This window comes from Microcaecilia unicolor, chromosome 2 (genome assembly GCF_901765095.1).
Source record: "Microcaecilia unicolor chromosome 2, aMicUni1.1, whole genome shotgun sequence".
NCBI classification, from domain to species: domain Eukaryota; kingdom Metazoa; phylum Chordata; class Amphibia; order Gymnophiona; family Siphonopidae; genus Microcaecilia; species Microcaecilia unicolor.
In genome coordinates this window covers 472,613,468-472,640,451 of record NC_044032.1, presented here as the reverse complement: position 1 = coordinate 472,640,451, position 26,984 = coordinate 472,613,468, and the positions used below count along the sequence as shown (strand labels likewise).

Here is a 26,984-nt window from a genome sequence, read left to right as displayed (position 1 = left end):
GTTTTACTGGCTCCAGTTAACATTTTATTTCCAAGCTTGAAAAACCAGCATTAGAGCACCTGGTGAGCTATTCTGAAATGTATTATGGAATACATTCTGCTACAATGTCCAGAAATCAGTCATGTGTAATACAGTTTTAATTGTTCCTAAGAAGGAAATCATGAAAACATGGAATAGTATGATAAGCTGTAACAAACAGGTGAGAAGAAAAAAATCAATTCTACAGCAATTTCTCTGTCTCCTACTGTGTACCATTAGTTCCATTTCTTTATATCTTTTCAAGCAACATCTTTTTTTTTTAATTTTTAAGTATAGAGACATTTTCTACATTTATTATTAAGAACATCACTTGTACAGAAAAGCTTATAATGCACTAAAAATGCAATAGAAAGTACAAAGTGACAAACCAGGAAGAAAATGTCTTCAACACATTTAAGCTTGTCTACACTATAAGTAGAGATAAGAAATTACCAAGCAAATGTCATGAATCATAGTTATTCCCTTGATTTAATATTAATAGTTATGATTTTTGCATCTCTAGAAACCTTTAAGGTAAGGAAAAGAATTTGCTTGGATTTTCCTAACTTTGTGGACCTTGTACTGAAGTGCGGTAGGTTTTGCAGTTGAGGTAACCCAAAGGCACTGAGTGGTAAATGTAAGGGGTTTGGCCATCATCTGCCTTGTATTTATGACATAGGGCAGAGGGTTGGAGCGCAGGAGCACCCCACATTAACAGGCCCAGAAACAGTAATGTCATTCAATGTCAGTGGTCCCTTCTCAGATGACCACTAGAGGTTATGGTGACCATTTAGGTTCCCAGTGCAGCCTAAGGTGGCAGCAGAGGGATTTGGCTGCCGTCTGAGTAACCTTACACCAGCATGATATGTGCTAGGGGAATCAGGGGGGAGGACAAGACAGGGCATACCTAGACTTTGGATAGGGGATTTGGAAGGGTCAGTACTGTTTTTGAGGGGGATTAGGATAGTCAGCATTGTCAGGGGGCAGTCAGAAGAGTCAGTACTGTTGGGGAGGGGGATTGTGATGGTCAGCACTGTTAGTGGGGATTAGAAGGGTCAGCACTATTGAGAAGAAGAATTGGGATGTTCAGCACTGATGGGGGGGATCAGTAGGGTCAGTTCTGTTGAGGAGGGGAATTAGAATGGTCATCTATGCTGGGGGGGATCATTGAAAGGAGTGCTTCCACAGAACCTTTCTTGCAGGTCCCATGCACTGCCAGCTTGCCATGACCTTACCCTTTCTTACATTAAGTAGCTAATTACCATAGTGGCTGATATTTTAATATGGGAGAGAGCAGCATGGGTCTGTGCTCCTGTCTACAGCCCAGTAAACACTGTATTCGCTGCTTAATGCAGCTTAGTAATAGGGCCCCTTTATTCTTTATCAAATTCTTTCATTCACCCTATATGTTGGAAATGGTATCTTAGGAGTAAGGGGAAAACATTTTTTAATCTACAATATTTTTTCATAACCCACAGAAGCATGTCCTGATGTAGGTAATATAAGCTTCAGACTGAGAATTTCTTTGTAGTAAACTTGTTGCTTTCTTGTCTTTATACAGTATCCTCTGTGTTCTATCGGTCCCTTATTGCTCCTTCAACTACAATAGGGATATCAATGAAAATCATGCTTTCATTTTCACAAGTAAACTCATAATGGAGGCACTTCTATAAGTAGGTGCCTCCTTTTAGAGCACGTACAAGAACAAGAAACGACTCGGAATTAACTGTTTATATCACCCTGCTCTACTCCCATCAATAACTCCCTATCATTACCAAGGAAACATAGAACCTTCCACTTTTTAGACAAAATCTGGAAAACCAAAACTAAGAGGACGCCGAAAAGGAGATACCATCATCCCCACCAGCAAATGGAGATGAGAAGAGCAGATGGAGATTATCAACAACATTACAGGATGGAATTCCAAGGGAGAGGATGGGACAGAGGGAGAGGGTGGCGGACAAGCATCCCACACTGCTCGTCTAACAGGAATTAGATATACCAATAATTAATCTTTCTAACATTGTGTTATCTAATGAAGAGAACTTAGTTCTAAAAAAAGGCTTGAAGTTCGTACCCACCTATCCATATGACTCCTTTCAAACCAGGACTGATTTGTTTCATTTTGAGAGAAAACCTAAAATTACACATTTCTTTACAGACGCTAATACACCCAACGCAGACAATTCTCTGTTCAGATGTAAATCAAATTGGATTCCACCAGGACCAACAGACCCTCTTATTCATGCTTTTCACCAATGTGTTCTCAAGGATATCTCTATATTAGAGAAAAAGAAAAAAAAGAACCTTTTTCAACCTATCTAAGGAAGAAAACAAGGCTCTCAAAAACCTTAGGTCAAGACCTGATATCATTCTTAAACCTGCTGACAAGGGAGGTGGGATTGTGATACAGAACACTACAGATTACATAGAAGAAGTACATAGAAAATTGTCAATGAAGAATTCTATATAGCACTTGATCATGATCCCACGGAAGATTTAAAGAAGGAGATAAGATTCTGGGTTAACTTTGGATATGAATCCGGCTTCTTGACAACAAAGGAAAAAGATTTCCTCGTAACTGAACATCCCGTGACACTGGAGGCATATTTTCAAAGCAGTTTGGGAGGCTAAGTTCCATAGGTTTCTATGGAACTTTGGGAGGCTAAGTGCTTTGAAAATATGCCTCTTATAAGTGCTTTGAAAATGAGCCTCCAACTATCTATATGTTGCCAAAGATCCATAATTCTCTCATTCATCCCCCAGGGAGGTCTATTGTTTCGGCTATTGATTCTTTCTGTATTTGTCGATACCTTCTTAAGAACTTTCATTCCACAAGTAAAGTCATATGTCCATGACTCCACTCACATTATTAACCTGTTAGAGGAATTTGATGGTGATACTACAGATATTGTCTTAGTATTCTTTGATTTGGAAGCATTGTACACTAATATCCCTCAGGAACATGCTCTGATGATAATTAATGATGTTCTGAATGACAGAACTGAAAATGTTAGAATTCCCACCTCATTATCATACTGCTTGCCACAATTGCTCTTAGAGCGAAATTATATAAACAAATCAAGGGGACAACCATGGGAGCCTCCATGGCCCCCAACATAGCAATATTATATGTGGCATATTTTGAATATCTATATCTGCAGACACATCCCTTCCAAGAAGATTTTGGAAAAAGGTATATTGATGACATTCTGGTTCTGTAGAAAGGAGTCATAAATAGATTACAAGAGTTTCACTCATGCTTAAACACTCTAGATGACAATTTGCATTTCACAATGCATTATGACCACAAAGAAAATTCCATTTTGGACATCCTAATTAGAAAAAATTATTATGGCTTCAACACAATGATTTATAGGAAACCAACCAACAAGAATCACTTTCTTCACTTTTAAAATTTTCATAACAGGAATCTGAAACAAAACCTACCATACTCTCAGTTTCTAAGATTGAGAAGATTATGCAAAAGCAGCTGATAGGGAATCTCTATTAGCAAAATGCAAAGAACGATGTCCTGAGCTGCCGCCCCTCACAGGGACGGCCAAATTTCAAAGGAGTGGAGTGGCCTAGTAGTTAGAGCACTGGTCTTGCAATCCAGAGGTGGCTGGTTCAAATCCCACTGCTGCTACTTATAATCCAAATAAATAAATAAAGGTGGTTTTGGAGGCATAGCAAAGGCAAGGATGTCCTTCTCACAGAAACATCCACATTCTGGAGGTTCTCAACTGCTTGTCGCAGGGACAGAGGCATAGCGAAGGCGCCCAACACCTGGACATCCTTCACCCATACTAAAAAAAAAAAGACATCCCTGATGAGCACTTGGATGTTTTCACCTGGACTTGTGCTTTTTAAGGTTGTAGACGGCTATTATACACGCAGCTTGTCTGCGTATATGAAGCCGTCTTTGGCATGCGTAGAGCAGCCATGCATAACGCTTGCCTGATCTGCACTGGCTTCCCCTCCTTAAGAAGGAAATTATGTGCAAATGAGCTAACAGCGAGCAGCTCATTTGCATGCGATTCCTTCATGCATGTCCGTTCCTTTCCAAATTGCTAAGGTATCGGTAAGGGAAGGGCTTTTTCCATTCAGTTAGTCCACTGCAGTGCCCCTAGGGTGCCTGGTTGGTGTCCTGGCATGTCAGGGGAACCAGTGGCTGGCTCCTCCCATGACCAAAAGAGTTGGATTTGGTTATTTTTCAGATGGGCGTCCTCGGTTTCCATTATCGCCGAAAACCAGGGACGGCCATCTCTAAGGTCGACCATCTCAACATTTATGTCGACCATCTCTAAGGTCGACCTAAATGTTGAGATTGGGTGTCCCCGACCGTATTATTGAAACAAAAGATGGCTGCCCATCTTGTTTCGATAATATGGGTTTCCCCGCCCCTCCGTGGGGACGCCATCAGGAAAACTTGGGCGCCCCTTTCAATTATGCCCCTCTATGTTTCCTAAATACATAAAGTAAGTAACAGAACGCCAATTGTTTTTATCTTTTATGCCTATATTGTAGATTGCAGTTATTAGGAAATGGACAATGCTAGTATAAACATCATGCAGCAGTAATTCAACATCGCTGTGGAACGAATAGGGTACTTTCAATATTGATTTACTTATTTATAATAGTTTGGTTTCACAATATGTCAGTATGGATGATGACAATCACATCTCTCTGAGTTTTAATGCAGGGCGTTTGGATATCCGTATCGTTATAAGTAATTCTAAATGTTTTATTAAAAGAGCTAGCAACATTATATATGCACATTTCTTAACTGTACGATGTTGATACACAAACAAGAGATTCCATTACCATTCTTTTGATTTTCTGTTGTAGCTCATGAAGACTTTCTTGCAGTTTGGTAAGGCTTTGTAATTGGTTTCATCACGTGTACATTCTTTTATGGATATTTTAGTTAAATATAACGCACTATCACCTTGGATGCATGGATTATAAACAAATTTTAAATTTTATTTTCACTTTTTTAATACAAACATACATTCAGTCATGGTTTACATGAACCTGTTTTGCTTTTAATAAATGTATTATATAAATATTTTTATATATTCTTTTTTGGTTAACACATAAATAATATTTCACAGCAAAAATATGTCTGTAATTGGAATTTATTTGAACAGTTTTATTTTGAATATATTTGTGGTCCATATATAAAATGATTTTCCTATTTTTTATTTATATGTGATGTTGATTATGTATTTTTATTATTGTTTTTTGTTAGACCCCTGAGGCAGGCGTGCTGGAGCGCCAAAACACGACCCATGTCGGGTCTTCTTTTATTAAAGATTGTACCAGTCCTTGAGGCCCTTTTGTGCTTTTTTGTTTGCTACTTGACTTGCCAGCTTATTTTTGAAAGAGAAAGATGTCCATATTTCGACCCAAATCGGGAGATGTGCGTCCGTTTCCCGTGGGCGCCCAAATTGGTATAATCGAAACCCGATTTTTGGCGTCCTCAACTGTAGTCTGTCACAGAGACGAACAAAGATCACAGGGGCATGTTGGAGGTGTGGTGAAGGTGAGACTGTGGTGTGGTTATCGGCCGAGGAGAGATGGCGTCTTTAGCTGATAATTGAAACAAGAAGGGTGTTTTTGACGAGGAATTTGGTTCGCTTTATTTGGACCCTTTTTTTCAGGTTCAAGTCCCAAAAAAGTGCCCCAACTGACCACCGGAGGGAATTGGGGATCACCTCCCCTGACTCCCCCAGTGGTCACTAACCCCCTCCCACCAAAAACCCCACTTTACAAACTTTTTTTCCCAGCCTGTACACCAGCCTCAAATACCGTACCCACCTCCATGACAGCAGAATGTGTTCTATCCTCTGACAGCCTTTCCCTGGTTCTGATGTGGGTCTCGGGTGAGTGTGACTCCTTTTCTGTTAAGGGCACTGCAGAGTCACATCAGCAATGCATTGTGGTGGATGTAGGGTATTGGGCTCCGTGATTCCACTAGATTGTGTTAAATGCTCACGATGTTGGTAGTTGGTAGGCTCTACTCCCATGGTGCTTTCCCTCTGCTTACTGGGTCAGAGTGTGCCCTGTTTTGTTTCCGGTAGTCCATGAGGTAGAGGCCATTTGTGTAAGACAGTTTTAGATCCCTTTCATGTGTTATCCACATTACAGGAATTAGTTCTTACCTTGAATGTTGCTGAAAGAGGGCATTGTACACCATTCTGCCAGCTCGGACCTACTGCTAATCTCAGTACCAGCAAGACTCATAGCCAGTGGAGCTCAACCTCTGATCTGCAGTTAACTGTGAGTAAATGTGCTTATTCAAATAAAGGACTTTTTCAAAGAGATTAGTCTTCAGGTCTCAACTGGTGTGCCAAGGTTATACAGCAGCAACAAATCCTGTCCTTGGAGCACTTTTAGTGGGTACTGCAGTGCACTTCAGGCAGGCAGACCCAGGCCCATCCCCCCCACCTGTAACACTTGTGGTGGTAAATGGGAGGCCTCTAAAACCCACTGTACCCACATGTAGTTGCCCCCTTCACCCCTAAGAGCTATGGTAGTGTTGTACATTTGTCCCTCCCACGACCAAATTGCTTGGATAAGGACGTTTCTGAGCTGGGCGTTTTTAGTTTCCATTATCACTAAAAAAAAAAACGCCCATCTCAGAAAGGACCAAATCCATGGCATTTGGTCTGTCCAAACTGTATTTTCGAAACAAAAGATGGACGCCCATCTTTTTCGAAAATACGGTCTGTCCCGCCTCTTCACATACCTGTTTTCGGACATAGACGCACATGGAGATGGGCGTTCACGTTCGATTATGCCCCTCCACGTGTACTTTTGGACCTTCTCTTTGATTGCTCGTTGACAGCCTATTGTGTAAAAGCATCTAGGAATCCCAGTATCGCTTTGTCTTATAATTTGCATGACCCCAGTTACATCAGCCACAGAGTTGGTATAACTGCGGGCACCTAAATGTAGCAAGGGCACATGTAACCTGCTTATTCTGTAGGCTGTGTGCCCAAGTGGCTGCTTTACCCATGCACCTCTCATGCTTCATTGATATCCTCCCATGCTCTGCCCATACTTTGCCCCCTTACATTTCTGTCCTATGCCACTTACATATGCCCTTGCAGAAAAGGACTCACTTTGCTGCTACTTAACATGCATTAGTGCCAGTTTTCTGTACATTTATGGGTGCAAGTGGCACATAACTGTAAGAACCCTCCACCCGATATTCAATGCTATTTAACACAAAATGGAAATTGCTACAAGTATGAATAGTATCATATCATTATATGAGAGTAGAGAAGGAAACAGGCAATAGGGAATGGATTTTCTCTGACTGAGATGGGAGAGTAGGGTAGAAATCCAGTAAAGGGGGAAGAGGTGGTCCTTAGTGGTCAGTGAGTACTCTCTGCCAACATTTTGTCTTTCCCTCTACTCACTAGAATTTGAACTAGTCTATACACACATTCATGTACACATGCCTCCGCTCACTTCATAACATCTCTAAAAACCCTTCACACAGTGAAAGTTTAGGAGGTAGGCTTGTGTACGAGCAGGTAAAAATGCATGTGCCTTTCAGTTCACGCTTTGAAATAACCAAATCCAGCAGCCTTCCATTTCCTACATGTCCCATTTCCTAACATACACTCCCTAGCACTTCTCAAATATTAACCATTTAACCTAGTGATTATTTTAGTGACTGGTGGTATTTGTGGACTAGATGTAGCACCTACAATATATATTTTTAAATGTTTAAAATTTATTGATGCACAAATAAATGAACAAATAGCTGACTGAACTGTAGCTGAGGCAGAAAAATTGCTTGAAATCTTAATCTTCATACTACTACTCAGAAGTTTGAATATTGTTAATTCAACAGTTTTCTAAAGGGTATTTTGCATCCAACATATTTTATCCTTTGCAGATGCAGGATGAAAGAATGCAAGCAACAAGTTGACTAAACTCAATAATAATTAGTGCTTCTGTTGAACGTACATACTGAGCATGTGATTGAAATTAATAATTTAAAATAAACTTCTTGGCAAGAACACCCATTGTAAAACAGAAAACATGTTAAAGACTTCACTTTATGAATGCTTATTATTCTCAGTGAATATCTGAAAAAAAATCATTGTTAGATGTTCATTAGTAATTCTTCATTGAATCCACATTTCAGAGTAATTAATGACTCAGACTGCTAAGTAATGCGACCATGATTGGTATGACAGAGAATAATGACAGGGCAAACAAGGTAAAACAAATTGTATAATAATGAAGCTAAAAGGTCACTTTCATCTTATTAAAGTCCATGCAGTTCATTATCAATCTATAAAGATAAGAAATATGCATAAGTACATTGATTATGAAAACAGCATAGTGTACCTTTACCAGGAAAATCTGCATCCAAGCATTGGTCTCGAGCAAATTATGGTTTGCCACTTAGGAAAAAAATGAGTTGATTTATATTGAATGAAGATAAACATTAACCCACCTGCTATTGTATGAAACAATTACTGTTAATGTGTGAATCCAGACTTTTATATAATTAGAGCTTTCCCTAACCAAAGAGGTGCTATACTCAAAAGAACTGGTACTAGAGCAAAACACAACTGAACTAGTTTACATTGCCTATGCACGTTGTGAAAGAAACACCCTTACCTACCTCTCTCTTATGGCTAATCATTGGATCATTAACTCAGTATCGGAAAGTACTCCCAGCGTCTAGGCAGAACAATTTCATTACGCTCTCTTTTCCATACGACTGGAATTTTGGAATCTGTCCATTAGGAATCAATTCCACAAAGAAGTCAGGACATAAAGATGAAATGTGTAAAAGAAGTAGACTTATGAGTGATATATCTTTTCCTCCCCATCCTTCCTACCCCTTAATCCTCCCAATCTCCTTTACTTTTATTTACATATCCATCTTCAGTGTATATATCCTCAAAATTCAATTATTACTATGTTTTCTACAACTTGTATGTTCTTTATAACCTTGTAATTCTAGTTACTATGTAAGCCGCATTGAAACCTACTACTACTACTACTTAACATTTCTAAAGCGCTACTAGGGTTACGCAGCGCTGTACAATTTAACATAAAAGGACAGTCCCTGCTCAAAGAGCTTACAATCTAAAGGACAAGTGAAAAGTCAGTTCGATAGGGGCAGTCAAATTGGGGCAGTCTGGATATCCAGTAGGTAAGAGTTAGGTGCCGAAGGCAGCATTGAAGAGGTGGGCTTTAAGCAAAGACTTGAAGATGGGCAGGGAGGGGGCTTGACATAAGGGCTCAGGAAGGTTGTTCTAGGCATAGGGTGAGGCGAGGCAGAATGGACGAAGCCTAGAGTTGGCAGTGGTGGAGAAGGGTACATGAAAGGAGGGATTTGTCCTGTGAACGGAGGTTTCGGGTGGGAACATAAGGGGAGATGAGGGTAGAGAGGTAGTAATAATAATAATAATAATAATAATAATAATAATAATAATAACCTGCTACATGTGGGAAAGCTCGGGGTACAAATGTAATAAATAAATAAATAAATAAATATTTTATGATTTTTGGCTGTTGCAGTGGGTTGTAGGCTCGGGTTACAAAATTGTTTTAAAAATAATTTTTATAGTAGTTGCAGGGTAGTGGAACTATTTAAGGATAGGCTAAGGTGGTCTGGGTTTGGAAAAGTGAATTTTATAGTTAAAAATGTATATTTTGTGAGTAGGTATTGAGTTAATAGAAACCTGTCAGGGAGACGGCAGTTGAGGTTATAAAAAAGGGTTTTATTTTAATTTTTGAGATGGACATCAGGGTGTCTGCACTGATATTTGGGTGATTTTGTAGGAAAAATCTGAGAACATAAATTACTGTATTTTAAAATATGGACAAAAATATTGTATGGATAATTTTTTACCTAAATGGGTTTAAAAGGGTGTATTTGTGAAGAAAAAACACCTGTAAAAATCCTTTACTTAATAATAAGGGTTATGGTAAAGGATACTTTAGAATGGGCATTTTAACTTGCAAACTCACAGTACCATGCATGCAAAACTTAAAGAATTTCTTAAGTGCATGTTTATGATTAGCTAACAGTGTATGTAGCAGGAAAGGTGACATTAGTGTCACTATATCCTAGGTTACTACTGCTGGGTTTACACAACGACTCAGAACTCAAAAATTAAAAGTTAAAATTTAAGCAAAAGGTGAAGATAGAAAACTGAGAATATATTTTCAAATACCTATCTGACAGGCATTGGATATTTGGTACCAGGTTCAGGAGTGCTGAGCTGAAGACTGCAATTTTCCACTTTATTGTACAGAAAAGAAAACTACAAGTTTACTACCTTATGAGAGACATTCAGCTGAATTTTAATGGGGATTTTAAAAGAACATTTTTAAAGTGATCTCAACAGTGATTTTAAAAGAAATTTAAACTGAACTATTTTAACTATTTATGCAATTTATATTTTAAATGCTGGTTTTAAGAAATATGTTCAAATGAACTATTGCACCATTTAATTTGTTGACATTCCTTAATCTATTGCTGTGGAATAAAACTAAATATTTAAAATATGATTGTTTAACAAAATCCTATTTAGTTTATTTACCTTCTCTTTGTCCTGGGCATTGAGAATGAGAATAGCCAATTGTACTCCACTCATCAAGTAAAAGCCCCTGAGGGCAGAGGCAAAATGATTTCTTTTGAATAAACAACAACAACAACAATCATTTCTAAAGCGCTACTAGGGTTACGCAGCGCTGTACAATTCAAACATAGAAGGACAGTCCCTGCTCAAAGAGCTTACAATCTAAACGACAAGAGAACAAACTAAGGACAAGTGAACAATCTAGAGGACGAGTGAACAGTTAATCTGATAGGGTGGTTAGATTGGGGTATTTTATATTTCTCGAGTGGTTAGGCGCCGAAGGCAGCATTGAAGAGGTGAGTTTTAAGCAGAGATTTGAAGATGGGTAGGGAGGGGGCCTGGCGTATGGGTAAAGGAAGATTATTCCAGGCATAGGGTGAGGCAAGGCAGAATGAGCGGAGCCTGGAGTTGGCAGTAGTGGAGAAGGGTACTGAGAGAAGGGCTTTGTCCTGTGAGCGGAGGTTGCGGGCGGGAAAATAGGGGGAGATGAGGGTGGAGAGGTAGTGAGGAGCCGCGGCCTGAGTGCATTTGTAGGTAAGGAGGAGGAGCTTGAATTGTATGCGATATCTGATCGGAAGCCAATGAAGTGATTTGAGGAGAGGGGTGGTGTGAGTATAACGGTTTTGGCGGAATATAAGACGTGCAGCAGCATGTAGTGGAGGAAGTCAATCTGAACGGATTGAAGGGGGGATAGATGGCAGAGTGGGAGGCCGGTGAGGAGTAAGTTGCAGTAATCGAGGCGAGAGGTAATGAGAGCGTGGACGAGAGTTCTGGTGGTATGCTCAGAGAGGAAAGGGCGAATTTTGCTGATATTGAGGAGGAAGAAGCGACAGGTCTTGGCAGTCTGTTGGATATGCGCAGAGAAGGAGAGGGAGGAGTCGAAGGTGACTCCGAGGTTGCGGGCAGATGGGACGGGGAGGATGAGGGTGTTATCAACAGAAAAAGAGAGTGGAGGAAGAGGAGAAGTGGGTTTAGGAGGAAAGACAAGGAGCTCGGTCTTGGACATGTTCAGCTTCAGGTGGCGGTTGGACATCCATGCCGCAATGTCGGATAAACAGGCCGATACCTTGGCCTGAGTCTCCGCAGTGATGTCAGGTGTGGAGAGGTATAGCTGGGTGTCATCAGCATAAAGATGATACTGAAAACCATGAGACGAGATCAGCGAGCCCAGGGAAGAGGTGTAGATTGAGAAGAGAAGGGGTCCAAGGACAGAACCCTGGGGAACTCCAACAGATAGTGGGATGGGAGTGGAGGAAGATCCATGGGAGTGTACCCTGAAGGTGCGGTGGGAGAGATAAGAGGAGAACCATGAGAGGACAGGGCCATGGAACCCAAAAGAGGACAGCGTGGCAAGAAGTAAGTCATGATTGACAGTGTCAAAAGCGGCGGAAAGATCGAGGAGGATGAGGATGGAGTAGTGACCTCTGGATTTGGCCAGGAGCAGGTCATTGCAAACTTTAGAGAGTGCCGTTTCAGTCGAGTGCAGAGGGCGAAAACCGGATTGAAGTGGATCGAGGATGGCGTGAGAGGAGAGAAAATCAAGGCAGTGGCTATGAACGGCGCGCTCAAGTATTTTGGAAAGGAAGGGTAAAAGAGAAATGGGGCGGTAGTTGGAGGGGCAGGTAGGGTCAAGTGAAGGTTTTTTGAGGAGAGGTGTGACAACGGCGTGCTTGAAGGTGTCGGGGACAGTTGCGGTGGAGAGAGAGAGGTTGAGGATGCGACAGATGGCGGGGGTGACGGTATGGGAGATGGTGTTGAGTAGGTTGGTGGGGATGGGATCAGAGGAACAGGTGGTGCATTTCGAGGAGGAAAGAAGGCGGGAAGTTTCATCCTCGGTGATCTCAGGGAAGGAGGAGAAAGAGACCTGGGTAGGTTGGATGGGGGAGAGGGTTAGAGGGTGAAGAGGAGGTGGTGGCTTGGTCGTGAACTCAAGGTTGATCTTTTGCACTTTGTCGTGGAAATAGTCAGCCAGTGATTGAGGAGAGAGAGAGGGGGGAGTAGGAGCGGGGGGCACTTTTAGGAGGGAGTTAAGGGTGGTGAAGAGACGACGAGGGTTGGAGCTGAGAGAATTGGTCAATTGGGTGTAATAGTTCTGTTTTGCACGGAATAGGGAGGAGTGGAGGGAGGATAGCATGAATTTGTAGTGGAGGAAGTCTGAAAGGGTACGAGATTTCCTCCAGAGGCGCTCAGCGGATCGGGTGCAGGAGCGAAGGTGACGGATGCAAGGAGTCAGCCATGGCTGGGGATTGGTGCGTTTTGTGGGACGGGAGATTGAAGGTGCGAGGGTATCCAATGCAGAGGAGACCGCTTTGTCGACAGTTGCGGAGGACGTGATGGAGGGGAGGAGATTAGAGATAGTAGATGATAAGGTGGAGGGGTCAATAGCCTGGAGGTTCCTGGAGGTGGTGGTTAAAGTTGGACGGGGTGAAGGGGGGGTGAAGAAGTGTGAATGTGATCAGGTGATGGTTGGAGAGAGGAAGAGCTGAGACGTGGAAATTGGAGGGTGAGCTGGAGGAGAAGAGGACGAGGTCAAGACAATGGCCGTCACGGTGAGTAGGGGTGGTGGAGCACAGCTGGAGGTTGAAGGAGGATGTTAGGGTGAGGAACTTAGAAGCATGGGGGTCGGATAGGTCATCAGCATGTACGTTAAAGTCTCCGAGAATGAGGGACGGAGATGAGGGGTCAAGAAAGACAGAGAGCCAAGCATCGAAGTCGGTAAGGAAGGAAGGGAAGGATTTATCAGGGGGGCGGTAAATGACTGCCACTCTGAGTGGTAATGGGTGGAATAGCCGGATGGAATGGGCTTCAAAGGATGAGAAGCAGTGAGACTGCGGAAGGTGGAGGGGTTGGAAACTACAGGAGGGTGAGAGTAGTAGCCCAACACCTCCGCCGCGGCCAACTGGGCGGGGCGTGTGGGAGAAGAGATAGCCCCCATGGCAGAGGGCTGCAACTGAGGCAGAGTCTTCCGGGGAGATCCAGGTTTCGGTTAGGGCGAGCAGTTGAAGGGAGCGAGAGTGGGTGAGAGGCAGTTTGTTGCAGACTGAGTGGGCATTCCACAAAGCGCATGAGAAGGGGAGGGAGGAGGGGGGAAGGAGGGGAATAGAGACGAGATTGGAGACGTCCCGGGATAGGACGGGGACAGGTGAGGGGGACCTGGATTAGGGTTAATGTCTCCCGCGGACAGCAGGAGGAGGAGCAAGAGAGTGCGGAGGAGGGTGGGGGAGGTCGGGCGACGGAGGCGACGAAGACGGGGTGTACTTAGGAGGAAAGGGGATGGGTTAATGGCAGGAAGGAAGTGCCGAAGGTTGAGAGCTAGAAAGGAGGATGGGGACAGGAGGGATGGTGAGGTGAGGGATGGAGGTGAATAGGGTAGTGCGGTGGCGGGCAGGGTGGGAGGGCAGCAGGTAGTTCTAATGGTAGACAGTGGGAGTGGGGGGGGGGGGGGAAAGAAGATTAGGAAGGGACAGGGCAAGGAAGAGAACATGGACAGGGGCCATAGGTGGTGACTGAGGTGTAACAGGTGACTGTATAGTGGATGAGGTGTTAAGTAGTTAACAGGTGTTAATGGGTGCCTATGTAATGAATGAGACGTTAAGCAGATAGATAGGGCTTGACGCTAGGTTTTGGGTTGGTGATTAGGTAAGTCAATGGCTGATAGGCTAGCAGGTAGGTAGGTAAGTCAATGGCTGAGAGGCTCGCAAGCAGGCAGGCAGGTTACTTGATTTGTTAACAGGCAGATGGTTTGGAGCAAGCCGGAACAAGCTGAGGCAAGCAGGAACAAGCCGGAATAGGCAGGAACAGATGATGGGCAGGCTGGCAAGCTGAGGCAAGCAGGAACAAGCCGGAATAGGCAGGAACAGATGGGCAGGCTGGAACGAGCAGGAACAGATGAACTGAGTCAGGATGAGCAGACGGACAAGCTGGGATCAGGAAGACTGGAACGAGCTGGAACACGCTGGAGCAGAAGAATCGGAGTAAGCAAGGAGAGGCTGGGTCAGGCAGGCTGGAACACACTGGAGTTGATGGACAGCAGGGGGAAGGCTGGATCGGCGGCTGGAACTAGCTGGACACGCTGGATCCAGTGGACTGGGGCGAGACGGAAGAAGCTGAATCGGGCGGACTGGAACACACTGGAGCCGATAGACTGGAGGGATCAGGCGGGCTGGAACAAGCTGGGCTCAGGAGAACTGGAACGAGCTGGAACACGCTGGCTGGATCAGGCGAGCTGGAACACGCTGGAGCCGATGAACTGGAACAGGCGGGCTGGACACGCTGGAGCCGATGGACTGGAACAAGCGGGGGGAGCTGGGTCAGGCGTACTGGAACAAACTGGGACCAGGAGGACTGGAACAAGCTTGAACACGCTGGAGCGGATTGACTGGAGCAAGCAGGGAGAAGTTGGATCAGGCGGACTGGAACAAACTGGGATCAGGAGGACTGGAACAAGCTTGAACACGCTGGAGCTCAGGAGAACTGGAAAGAGCTGGAACACGCTGGCTGGATCAGGCGGGCTGGAACACGCTGGAGCCGATGAACTGGAACAGGCGGGCTGGACACGCTGGAGCCGATGGACTGGAACAAGCGGGGGGAGCTGGGTCAGGCGAACTGGAACAAACTGGGACCAGGAGGACTGGAACAAGCTTGAACACGCTGGAGCGGATTGACTGGAGCAAGCAGGGAGAAGTTGGATCAGGCGGACTGGAACAAACTGGGATCAGGAGGACTGGAACAAGCTTGAACACGCTGGAGCTCAGGAGAACTGGAAAGAGCTGGAACACGCTGGCTGGATCAGGCGGGCTGGAACACGCTGGAGCCGATGAACTGGAACAGGCGGGCTGGACACGCTGGAGCCGATGGACTGGAACAAGCGGGGGGAGCTGGGTCAGGCGAACTGGAACAAACTGGGACCAGGAGGACTGGAACAAGCTTGAACACGCTGGAGCGGATTGACTGGAGCAAGCAGGGAGAAGTTGGATCAGGCGGACTGGAACAAACTGGGATCAGGAGGACTGGAACAAGCTTGAACACGCTGGAGCGGAATGACTGGAGCAAGCAGGGAGAAGCTGGGTCAGGCGGACCGGGACACGCTGGAGCCGATGGACTGGAACAGGCAGGGGGAAGGCTGGAACGGCAGACTGGAACAAGGTGGATCAGGAGCACTGGAATGAGCTGGATCCTGCTGGAGCCAGTGGACTGGAGCAAACACAGAGAAGCTGGATCAGGCGGACTGGAACACAGTGGAGCTGATAGTCGGAACACGCTGGAGACGATGGACTGGAACACGCTGGATCTGTAGACTGGAACACACTGGAGTCGAAGGACTGGGTCACTCAGGGAGAAAGCTGGATCTGCGGACTGGACAGCAGAAGGAAGGCTGGATCTGTGGACTGGGACAAGCTGGGATCAGATGGATGGAACAAGCTGGAACACGCTGGTGAAGATGGGCAGCAGCAGGCAAGGAGGATCAAGCGGGCTGGAAGACACTGGAGCAGATGAGCAGCCCGGAGCCAGCAGGGGGAAGCTGGAGCCGGTGAACTGGAGCAGCAAGAAGGGAGAGGCCGGAGAGGGTGGACCGGGGAAAACTGGAGCAGCTGGGCAGCCGCACTCAGTGCCCACAAAGCAGCAGAGCAGTAAGGCGCACGGGCCGTGGAGCGCAGTACCCCGCCCCGAGGACCCAGCACCGCGATGGGGGGAGGCCGCGGGAGGATGGGCTACGTGGGCGTCGGGCCGCCGAAAGATCAAGAGATCCTCGGCCAGTGAAAGCAGCGCCAGAGGCAACCCCGGGCCAGGCCCGCAGCCTGCATCCACAGTCGCCAGAAGCGCCGCGGTGGGCCCCTGGAGTCTGGACCGCTGGGTCGGGCCGGGCCACGAGGTCGGGTGCGCACCACAAGGCCGCGGGCGAGCTTGCTCAGCTCACCCGGGTCACACGGTGCTCTCACCCAACACGGCCCGGGCAGTTCCTGCCGGGGAACAGGCGGCCGGACTCGCCCCGGACTCGGCGAACTCGGCGCCCGACAGCACGCGGCCACCTCACAGCCGCAGCCGAGGATTTTTGTTAATCCTGTAGAGAGCATGACCCCCCCCCCCCCCAAGGAATCTCCCACTCAATTCAGGGGTCTGTCTAAAGTGAGCCCGTTCAAGAGAGAAGAGTGTGAAGAGTGACACCACCTGGTTTGGGGTAGGACAGACTTATTTATTTATGTATTTATACATTTGTACCCTACATTTTCCAATCAAGTGATTGGTTCAATATGGCTTACAGTTTACTTCAGTTGTCATGATACATTGTTGTTTGAGGTAGACACGTGCTTTGTTCAGTTTATTTTAGTGATTGGTTTTCATGGTGTGTTGGTTGGTGTTCAATTTCATTGTGCAGGATCATTGAAGAGTTTCTAAAGAAGTGGACTTTCGGGTGTTTTCAGAAAGTTATGTGGTCATTCGTGCATTTTAGGACTTTTGGTATTGTGTTCCAAATCATAGGACAAATGTATTTGAAGCTGGTTTTGTATGAAGATTTGTATTTTAGGCCTTGACATCGGGGAAAGTGTAGGGTGAAGTAGGTTCTTGCACCTTCGACTGCATTGCGTATAGGTAGTTCTATTAGGTTTGTCATGTATTCTGGTGCAAGACCAAAAATTATTCTATAGGCCAGAGAGCATATTTTGAAAGATATACATGCTTTGATGAGTAGCTAGTGTAATTTTTGGAGCAGTGGTTTTTGTGCTTTTGAATTGTTTTGTTCCTAATATTAGTCTAGCAGCTGTATTTTGTGCTGTTTGCAGTTTCTTTCGTAATTGATCCCTGCATCCAGCATAGATTCTGTTGCAGTAGTCTGCAAGGGCAAACCCCGTGGATTAGACTACTGTGTGGAATACTCCTCTAGGGAAGTAGTTTTTTTATTTGTTTCAGTTTACACATGGTTTGGAACATTTTTTTCATAATATTTGTGATTTGTTTGTCAAAGGATACATTGTGGTCAATGGTGATTCCTAGGATTTTTAAGTTGTCAGATATTGGGAGTGATGTTTGGGAAGCGTTCAGTATTGTGTGATGATGTGATTATCAGGCAGTGTGTTTTTTCCTTGTTCAGTTTCAGATTGAATGATGATGCTCAGGATTCCATTATGTTCCATTATGTTTATGCTGCCTGCAATCTTGGTTGCAATTTCATGCAGACTTTTTTTTGAAGAGATGTAGATTGACACATCATCAGCGTATATATGGGGGATATAAGGATATATAAGGATAGTATTTTGGCAAGAAAGGCCATCATTAAGTTGAATAGCATTGGCGAGAGCGGCAAGCCCTGAGGGACCCCACACTCTACTTTCCATGGAGGAAAGAGAGAGTCTTCACTTGATAGGGTCTTGTAATCAGGAAGCCTGGGAACCAATCAAGCACCTTCCCTCCAATGCCAATTTGATGGTCGACCATTTAGAACACGCTTGACATGTCAAATTGTAATAGAAGAATGTTTTTTTCTGTTTGAGAGTTCCTTTTTGAAGTTAGCCAATAGTGTAATCAGCACTGTTTTGGTGTTGTGGTTAGGTCTAGAGCCTGACTGGGATTCATGTAGTATAGAGAATTTGTTAATGTAGTTGGTTAGTTGGTTGGCCACTAGACCTACCATTATTATAGTCATTAAGAGGTATGGATGTAATTGGCATGTAGTTCATGGTATCATTGATGTTTTTCTTGGTGTCCTTTGGGACTGGTGTGAGCAGTATGTTGCTTTTTTCTTGTGGGGAAATGGCCTTCCTGAAACATGTCATTCAGATGGGAGGTGAGTTGTTCTATGAATCGGTCCGGGGTGACTTTTAGTATATGATTGGAGCATTTGTCTAGCATGCAGTAGGCAGTGGAGAATTTCTTAATGGTTGTGCTACTATCTCATATGTGAGATGTGTGATGGCGGTCCATGTGCTATCTGCTGGAGCTTCTTTTGGAGGGTAACCAAGTTTATCTAATGAGGTTTTGAGGTTAGTGATGTCTTGTATTAGACTCATTCTTAGGTTGAGGATCTTTTCTTAGAAGAATCTGGCAAGATAGTTTGCTAATGGGGGATCTTTGTTGGTCATCATCAAAGAATTGGTGTTTATAAGAGTTTGTATAATTTCTTTGTGTCTTTGTAGTCTAAACCTCCTTGTTCTTTATAGTTATTTCATTTTAGTCTGGCTAATTTTGATCTTGTACCAGTTTTGCACTTCTCTCCACATGGTTTTATTTGTTTCATTTTTGTATTTTTCCCCATGCTCATTCAAGTCTTCTGCAGATGGTTTTGACCACCTTTTGTTCTTCGTTAAAACATGGGGCTGATTTGCACCTCTGTCCAGTGTTTGTTTTCATGGGAGCTATTTTTTCCAGTATGTTAGTGCTCCTTTCATCCCATTCTGATAGGAATTCTTCAGTGGTGGTCATTGATGACCATTGATCTCCATATATGGATGTCCAAAATTTTGTTGCATCAATTTTTCCCCAAGAGTTGTATGGCTTTCGTGTATGTATTGGGTGGGTTCTGTGTTCCTTCCAGTAGAGGGTCAGGTTTAGTATAAAGTGATCAGACCAGGGAGCTTCTGTCCACGTTCGGTTCTGTATTTTGAAGTTATTGTCCTGTGCAAATGTATAGGCTAGTAGGTCTATGGAATAGCCAGTGGCGTACCAAGGGGGGGGGAGGCGGTGGGGGCGGTCCGCCCCAGGTGCACGCCGCTGGGGGGGTGCCGCGCGCCTGTCGGCTCTTCGTTTTCATGCTCCCTGTTCCGGGGCAGAGGGAGCATGAAAACGAAGAGCCGGCAGGCGCGCGGCACCCCCCCCCCAGCGGCGTGCACCCGGGGGGGTTCTTTTGCCAGGGTATTGGGGGGGGGGGTTGCCGGTGGGGGGGGGTGTCGCGCTGTTCCAGGGGGGCGCTTCACCCGGGGGGCGGGGTGCATCGGCGATCCGCCCCAGGTGTCAGCCCCCCTAGGAACGCCACTGGGAATAGCCTTTGATGTGGGTTGTGGACATAGCTGATTGAACATGCTTTGTGTTGTTTGCTGTCCCAAATGAGCAATAACTTTAAATAAGACTGTGAATAAAGACACTGTATTAATCATTTTGAAATGTACATAATACCTTTAATTTTTTGGACCTGTTTGATCTCTTATCAATTTGGCATTTGCCCATTTCCCAGTTCAGTAAAGCTTTGAGAAATTCTAACCCATGCTCATGTGAAGTGTTCTTTCTATAAAGGAGCTTCAGAAGTGGTGGGAGTGACCCTCTGGTCTACCTGAGACATTTCCTGCCCCAGCCTGTGCCCTTACTGTACTCAGCTTTACATACCCAGCCCAGTGTGTGATGCTCCTGTGGAGTGTTCTTTCCATGCAGGAGCTTCAGAAATAGTGGGAATGACCTTCTGACCTTCTGGAGATAATTCCAGCCCCAGCCTGGACCCTAACTTATATACAACTTATGTGCCCAGCCTGGTACGTGTTCTGTCAGGAGTGAGACTAGCATCTGGGATTGAAGATATCCTGGGCCTGGGTTGCAATTATCTTAGAGCAGAGGTTCTCAACCCAGTCCTAGGGATACACCTAGCCAGTCAGGTTTTTAGTATACACACAATGAATATGCATGAAACAAATTTGCATACTATGGAGATAGGGCATGTAAATATCTCTCATGCATACTCATTGTGGGTATCCTGAAAAACTTGTCTGGCTAGATGTGGAGAACCCCTGTCTTAGAGCAATGAGCTATCTAACTGAACCTTGTTTTCTGTTGTAATATGCATGCCCTAACAGATAGGCCTATGGAATTAAAAGTATCTTGAAAACCTGACCTGTTTGCAGCCCTGGAGGACTGAACTTGGACAAGTCTGATGTAGTGCATCTTACCAATATTAATTAAAAGTGGGAGTCAATAATCAACCCAAAGCTGTAAGCAGCTTGCAAGTTGCTCGCAGCCATGGGCTGAGTTAACCCTGGATATTCAGTAGTTCTGGGGCATTTCCGGACTCCAGCATTGAATATCTGGATTTCTGCAACAACCTGGAATTTTTTAAAACTATTTATTTGCAAACAGAATATATTACAATATCATATCAACATCATGCACCATAGTTAGCTTTGGTGCATAAGCTACATATGGTGACTGTTCTATTCTGAGCAAGGTATAGTCACTAAGCATTCTTCTGTTCTTTCCTACTATACTTCCATTGTAGTTTTGCCTTGTGAGAATTAGTATCGATTTTGTACAGTGGACTCACCATGTGAAGATACTCAGAAAGTCCTGGGGAAAACAATATATTTTCTTCCACCTACAGATAAACAAAAACTCATCCAATCTTCCACTGAACCCTACTCTTTTTTTCTCTCTGTTGACCCTTTGTGTGACTGAAATAATGTAGATAGTGTTTTGATGACCATTACATACTAGTAAAAAAGGCCCGTTTCGGTAGGCAATGAAATGGGCGCTAGCAAGGTAATCTCCCACCCTCCCTCGCTGTCTCGCTCTGTCCCCTCCAAGACCCACACCTCTCTCCCTCCCTTCCTTCCTTCCTTCCTTCCGAGTTCCAGACCCCCTCCCTCCCTTCCAGTTCAAGGCCCCCTCACGCCCCTCCCACCAAGTTACAGACTCTCCCTCCCTCCGATTTCAACACCCCCCCTCCGCGTTACTGACCCCTGGACCCCCCTGCCGCGACACTCTCAACCCCCCTTTCTGCCGAAAACCCTCCCCCGCCGCTGTCACGTACCTGGGCTGACGGGGGACCCCAACCCCTGACAGCCAAAGGCCTCTTCTCCTCTGCGCCGGTGTTGCTTGCTGAATGGTCTGATCAAGTTTCTGTGCGTGCGTCTGATGTCAGACGCATGCACAGAAACTTGATCAGATCATTAACAAGCAATGCAGAGTTGGCTCACGCTGCTATGTTGTGATTGGGCACTGTCGCTGCTGACGCACCCGGAAGTGGGAGACGTCATCATTTCCGGAGATGGATACAGAAGCACGAATGCCTCAAGGCTTATGTCCACACAGTCAGCTTCAGAACGTTGGAGGTGCGTTTTATTATATAGAATAGTTGAGTTATGATGTGCTAAATCATAATGCTGGATTGAAAATCAGGGGAAGTTTCCAAAAAAGGGGAACATCCATTAATTATAAGCGTTTGGAAACTAACAAATCAGCAAACTGTTATACATTTGTGAATAGGAGGAAAAACCTCAAGAAGCACCTTTCTTCACTATATAAACGAATGGAAGAGCTAGGGCTTCTTCATCATCGGAAAAAACCTCCCAGAACATTTATTTCAAACATTCATCAATATTAATTGAGTATTTCACTCTTCTTTTGAGAACTACTGATGTTTGACAAATATATATTGAAAACTCGAGAGGGTACTTAGCTTCTCTCGGGATCCTCCGTGATTAGAACCGTGGTTAACGTGAGCCTCCGTTTCGCCACAGCTGCTTCAGAACCTCCGGCCTAACACTCTGCCAAGAGAACAAGATTGAGTCAAATAGAGTATTCCTTTTTTCAAAACAAACATCATGTAACTTATTTCTTAACAGCTTACACTCCGTTCAGACTGCCGACGGACACATGAAAGACAGCACGTAATTCAAACATGGCGGTATTTGAACATTTTCATGACGTCACACGCTGTTACAAACCCATCAATGAAATTTAACAGTAGGCGGAGTTTACTTAACAGAGCACCTTGTCAAAAGTGAAGTCAGAGTTAAAATTATAAAGACTCAGTTCAGTTTGAAAACATAAAAAAAAAATCAAAATAACTGGATCCATTCAATCTTGCCATTCAGTCCAGTAGGAAACATTGAATTCAACCTAAAAATCCACTGTTGTTCTTTTCTGAGAAGTCTCCGACGTAAATCTTCTTCATTTTGAAACTTATTAATCTGTTGCAGCACCACCACTCTAAGAGATGCAAAAGTATGTGTTACTTCAGTACAATGCACTGCTAATGGAGATGTAGTTTTCTTTGTAGTAATGACATAATGCTGTACATGGTTTTTGAAACACAATGCTAGCAGAATACCGACTAGAATTCACAAAATTTTAGAGGTTAGCTTCTCAACATTTTACATAAACATGAATATATCCTGCTATTTCTCAAACGCATACCTTTCCAGACTACGTTTATTCATTCAGTCACACACATTCACTTAATTCTTCAAGCTTGGAATTCTAATTTTGCAAAAACATATTTGATTTAATCATTTCTATTAAGTCACTATTAGTGTATACTTCATGAATTACTTAGTTGCAGAGCCTGGCCTTTTGTTTAGCCTTTAGATCCAGAATAGTAGTTGAAATTTACTTTGCTCCTTGAGGACAAATCCTCACATTTAAGTTGCAATAACTGTCTTGTTAAAAGTTCAGTAGTGTTTACAAATGAGGTTTAACCATAAAACTCCTCAGTTTTGTTAGAAATGTCTAATTTTATTTCATTTGAAAATTATAATTTTTATATTATATATATAAGGATTTATTTACTGCCTTTTTGAAGAAATTCACTCAACATGCTGTACAGCAAGAATAAGTCAACATAAGCAATAGACAATTACAGTAATAAAAATATTCAAATAACAATATAAAGTATGGCATAGTATGCTACATTACAATGTCAACATAATACACAATAAAACATTTTAATAGACAGCACAGGGTGTAAGCAAAGATGGAACATATAGATAGATAAGAGAGTAACAGAATTAAGAAAATAAAGGACTAGTTTAAAAAGAATTGCAAATAAGGTCAGAAGGTGCTTGAATATGTGTATGTGTGTGTGTTTAATCCCCTGTTATATGGAGATTACACTGCATGGGTTGTTCCTGAGTGGGAGAGAAGCCAAGCCCAAGTGGTGTGTTAAAATAAATTGTAGAAAGTGGGCTTGTTATTTGATTGATAAGGAAGGAGGAGCTTGAGGTAATAAAGGGTAATAAAGACTCTGGCTTGTGTGGAAAGTGGTCTTTGGTTGCCTGTACCCCCGCTGGGACACTTGAAGGAGTGGGGCAGTGGTGTAGTCAAGGGTGGACCCGGATGGGCCCAGGACCACCCACTTTGGGCTCAGGCCCACCCAGTAGCAGCACACCTATGATGTGGCTGGCAGAGATCCCCAAGCCCCACCAGCCAAAATCTCCGAACAACCGTCCCTCCTGCATACCATGTAAACAGCAGATCTTCGCCTGCAGCGAGCAGCGACTGATACATACTGGTTTCATCAGCCCCACATCCTTCCCTCTGATGTATTCCCGCCTATGTGGAAACAAGAAGTTACATCAGAGGGAAGGCTGTGAGGCCAACATGAGCAGTGTGTATTAGTTGCTGCTTGCTGCCGGTGAAAATCTGCTATTTAAAAGGTATTCGGGGAGGGGAGATGTTTGAGAGACCACATGGCATGCAGGCGAGAGAGGGAGAGACCAAATCACTTATGGGTCAAGAGTTCTTCTGTCCACCCATCTTGGGCCAAAGTACAAAGATGAGGGGACACTCAAGGAAGTAACAAGGAAATATTTTTTCACTCAACAAATAAGTTCTGGAACTCTTCGCTGGAGGATGTGGTAACGGCGGTTAGCATATCAGGATTTTTAAAAATGTTTGGACAAATTCCTGGAGGAAAAGTCCATAGTCTACTATTGAGGAAGACAGGGGAAGCAACTGCTTGTCCTGGGTTTTGTAGTATGGAGTGCTGTCACAATTTGGTTTTCTGCTAGGTACTTGTGACCTGGCTTGGCCACTGTTTGGAAAACAGGATACTGGGCTAGATGGACTATTGGTCTGACCCAGTATGGCTACTCTTATGTTCTTATGTAAGACAGTTGAGGTTGTAGTACACAATCTTAAATGGAGAGGAGGAATTCTACTCTACTGGTGGAGGTGTAAACTTATTTTGCCTGTCATTTGCAGAAAGTTCAGTAAAGTTTGCAAAAAATGTTGAAGTGCTGTGTGATTTCTTTGAAGCAGGAGTAAGGATGCTTGCTCCCTGAACTGGTGAGACACTGCAATGAAGCCCCACTTAATTCCCCAGTCCCTGGATCTCTATTCTGGACCATTTACCCACTTCCAAACTTGAACTGGAAGGACTATGTTAAATGGGGAGTGCAGAATGAGCAAGAATGTGATGTGCTAAAAGTAATAGTATTCCCTAGAACCCAAATCAGATGTGAAAGGAACCACATTTTTATGTGATGAGCATCTCCCCATGGAGGTCACAGACAATTATAAAAGGAGTCCCATCTACATTAGACAGAAGAATTCACCTATCTAGCTGATAGTCCTAACATAGGAGCCAACTTTCAAAATGATTGGGAGTGCTTAATTCTTTTTCTTTTTTTTTTTTAACAGATGGTGCATTTGTCCCCCTCCCCTCCCCCTCACCCCCTCCCTCTCCTCCTCCCCTCGCCCCCTCTCCTCAGAGTTCCAGCCCCCCCTCCACAGAGTTCCAGCCCCCCCTCTCCACAGAGTTCCAGGCCCCCCCTCTCCTCAGAGTTCCAGGCCCCCATCCCTCTCCTCAGAGTTCCAGACCCCCTCTCCTCAGAGTTCCAGACCCCAATCCCTCCTTCCCTCCCTCATTCCTCAGAGTTCCAGACCCCCCTCCCTCCGAGTACCAGACCCCCCTCTGAGTTCCAGCCCCTCCCTCCCTCCCTCTGACTTGAGTTTCAGCCCGACCTCTTCTCCCACTCCCACAGCAGTCCTTCGCCTGCCTCTCGCCTTCCTGCATGCTGCCCATAACTTAAAAGTCATCTTACCGGGGTCCCAGCAGCAGCAGTAGTGAAAGGCGAGCACGAGCAGGCTCGGCGAGTCGGTGCTAAGCTCAGCCTGCTTCCCTTCTCGTTGCTCTCAGCTTTGCCTCTGGTCTCGCCCTCATTTCCTGTTTCCACAAGGGCGGGACCAGAGGCAAAGCTGAGAGCAACGAGAAGGGAAGGCAAGCTGAAGCGCCGACTTGCCGAGCCTACTCGTGCTTGCCTTTCATTACTGCTGCCGCCAGGACCCCGGTAAGATGACTTTTAAGTTATGGGCAGCATGCAGGAAGGCGAGAGGCAGGCGAAGGACTGCTGTGGGAGTGGGAGAAGAGGTCGGGCAGCGGGCTGGCTCCTGGGGAACGTCCGGTTCCGGCGGGGAAATATTGGGGGTGCTTGAGCACCCACAGCACCCACAGAGTTGATGCCAATGAGTCCTAACACCTAAATGATATCAGTAAACCAATTCCTCTCCAGTACTAAGCCCAGGAGAAAATGGAATAAGCAAGGCTTGGAGCTTGGAAGGTCCCTCTCTTACTGTTCATTCACAGTCAGGATGAAGGAAAAAGTTCAAGTTAATACATATGAATATTCTCCAATATACTTATTGCAGCATTCAGTATTTTTCTTAAACATACATCAGTATACAATCCCCTAAAGATACAAATCATTTCCCAGCATCATTTCAGGTATGCAAATTAGTTCTTCAATGGCTGATAATACTGCCCTCTCCTTTGGGAAAAGCACAAACTAAAACTTTTGGTTGCTATGTCACTTTTACCTTAATCCTACAGGCTTCTTAGCAACCTTCTGCTGCTTTCTATCAGGTTTAAAACATTCACCATTCCTTCTTCATTATCCACTTCAGGGGTGTAGCCAGACCTCGGCGGGAGGGGGGTCCAGTGCCCAAAGTGGGGGGGGGGGGCACATTTTAGCCCGCATCTCCCAGCTGCCACCACCCCGCCACCGCCCCTCCCCTGCCATTTCTGACCTCCCCCCCACCTCCGCCGCCACAAGGTACCTTTGCTGGCAGAGGTCTCCAACCCCCGCCAGCTGAAGCCTTCTTTAGCGCCAGTCTCCGGCACATTCGCTGATCTGTGCATGCTCAGTTTCACTTAAAGGAACGTGCAGGCACACCGCACGTTAGGAGGAAGAAAGCACAGATCCTTTAAGTGAAATTGAGCACATTCAGTTTCACTTAAAAGAATATGCAGGACATCAGGACTCAAGAAGACTACAGCACAGATCAGTGAACGCGCCGGAGACCAGCTCTGAAGAAGGTTTCGGCTGGCAGGGGGTTTGGGACTCCGCCAGCAAAATCAGGGACCAGAACTAAATCCGTGGGGGCCTATGTCCCCATGGCCCCGCCTAGCTATGCCCCTGATCCACTTATGCCTTTAATTTAGATGTTTTACTTTTACACAGCCATTCCAACATAAGCAGCATTCTGCTCATTTGGCTTCTTTTTCTCTTGAACCATACCTTTTCTGCCAGTATTCTGCTGTACTCTTTGATATATTTACTGCTCATGTTGGAAGCAAGTAAGGGGAGAAAGTCCCACTCACATGGCTTCCTTTTGCCAAAAATCTTCCTAATGACCTTTCCCAAA

At 44.8% G+C, this 26,984-nt stretch overlaps 1 pseudogene; it reads right to left on the bottom strand.

Annotated features, from left to right (window-relative positions):
- Nucleotides 1-10,912: 10,912 nt before the first annotated feature.
- Nucleotides 10,913-13,636, bottom strand: LOC115462140 (annotated as a pseudogene).
- Between the last annotated feature and the right edge of the window lie 13,348 nt (nucleotides 13,637-26,984).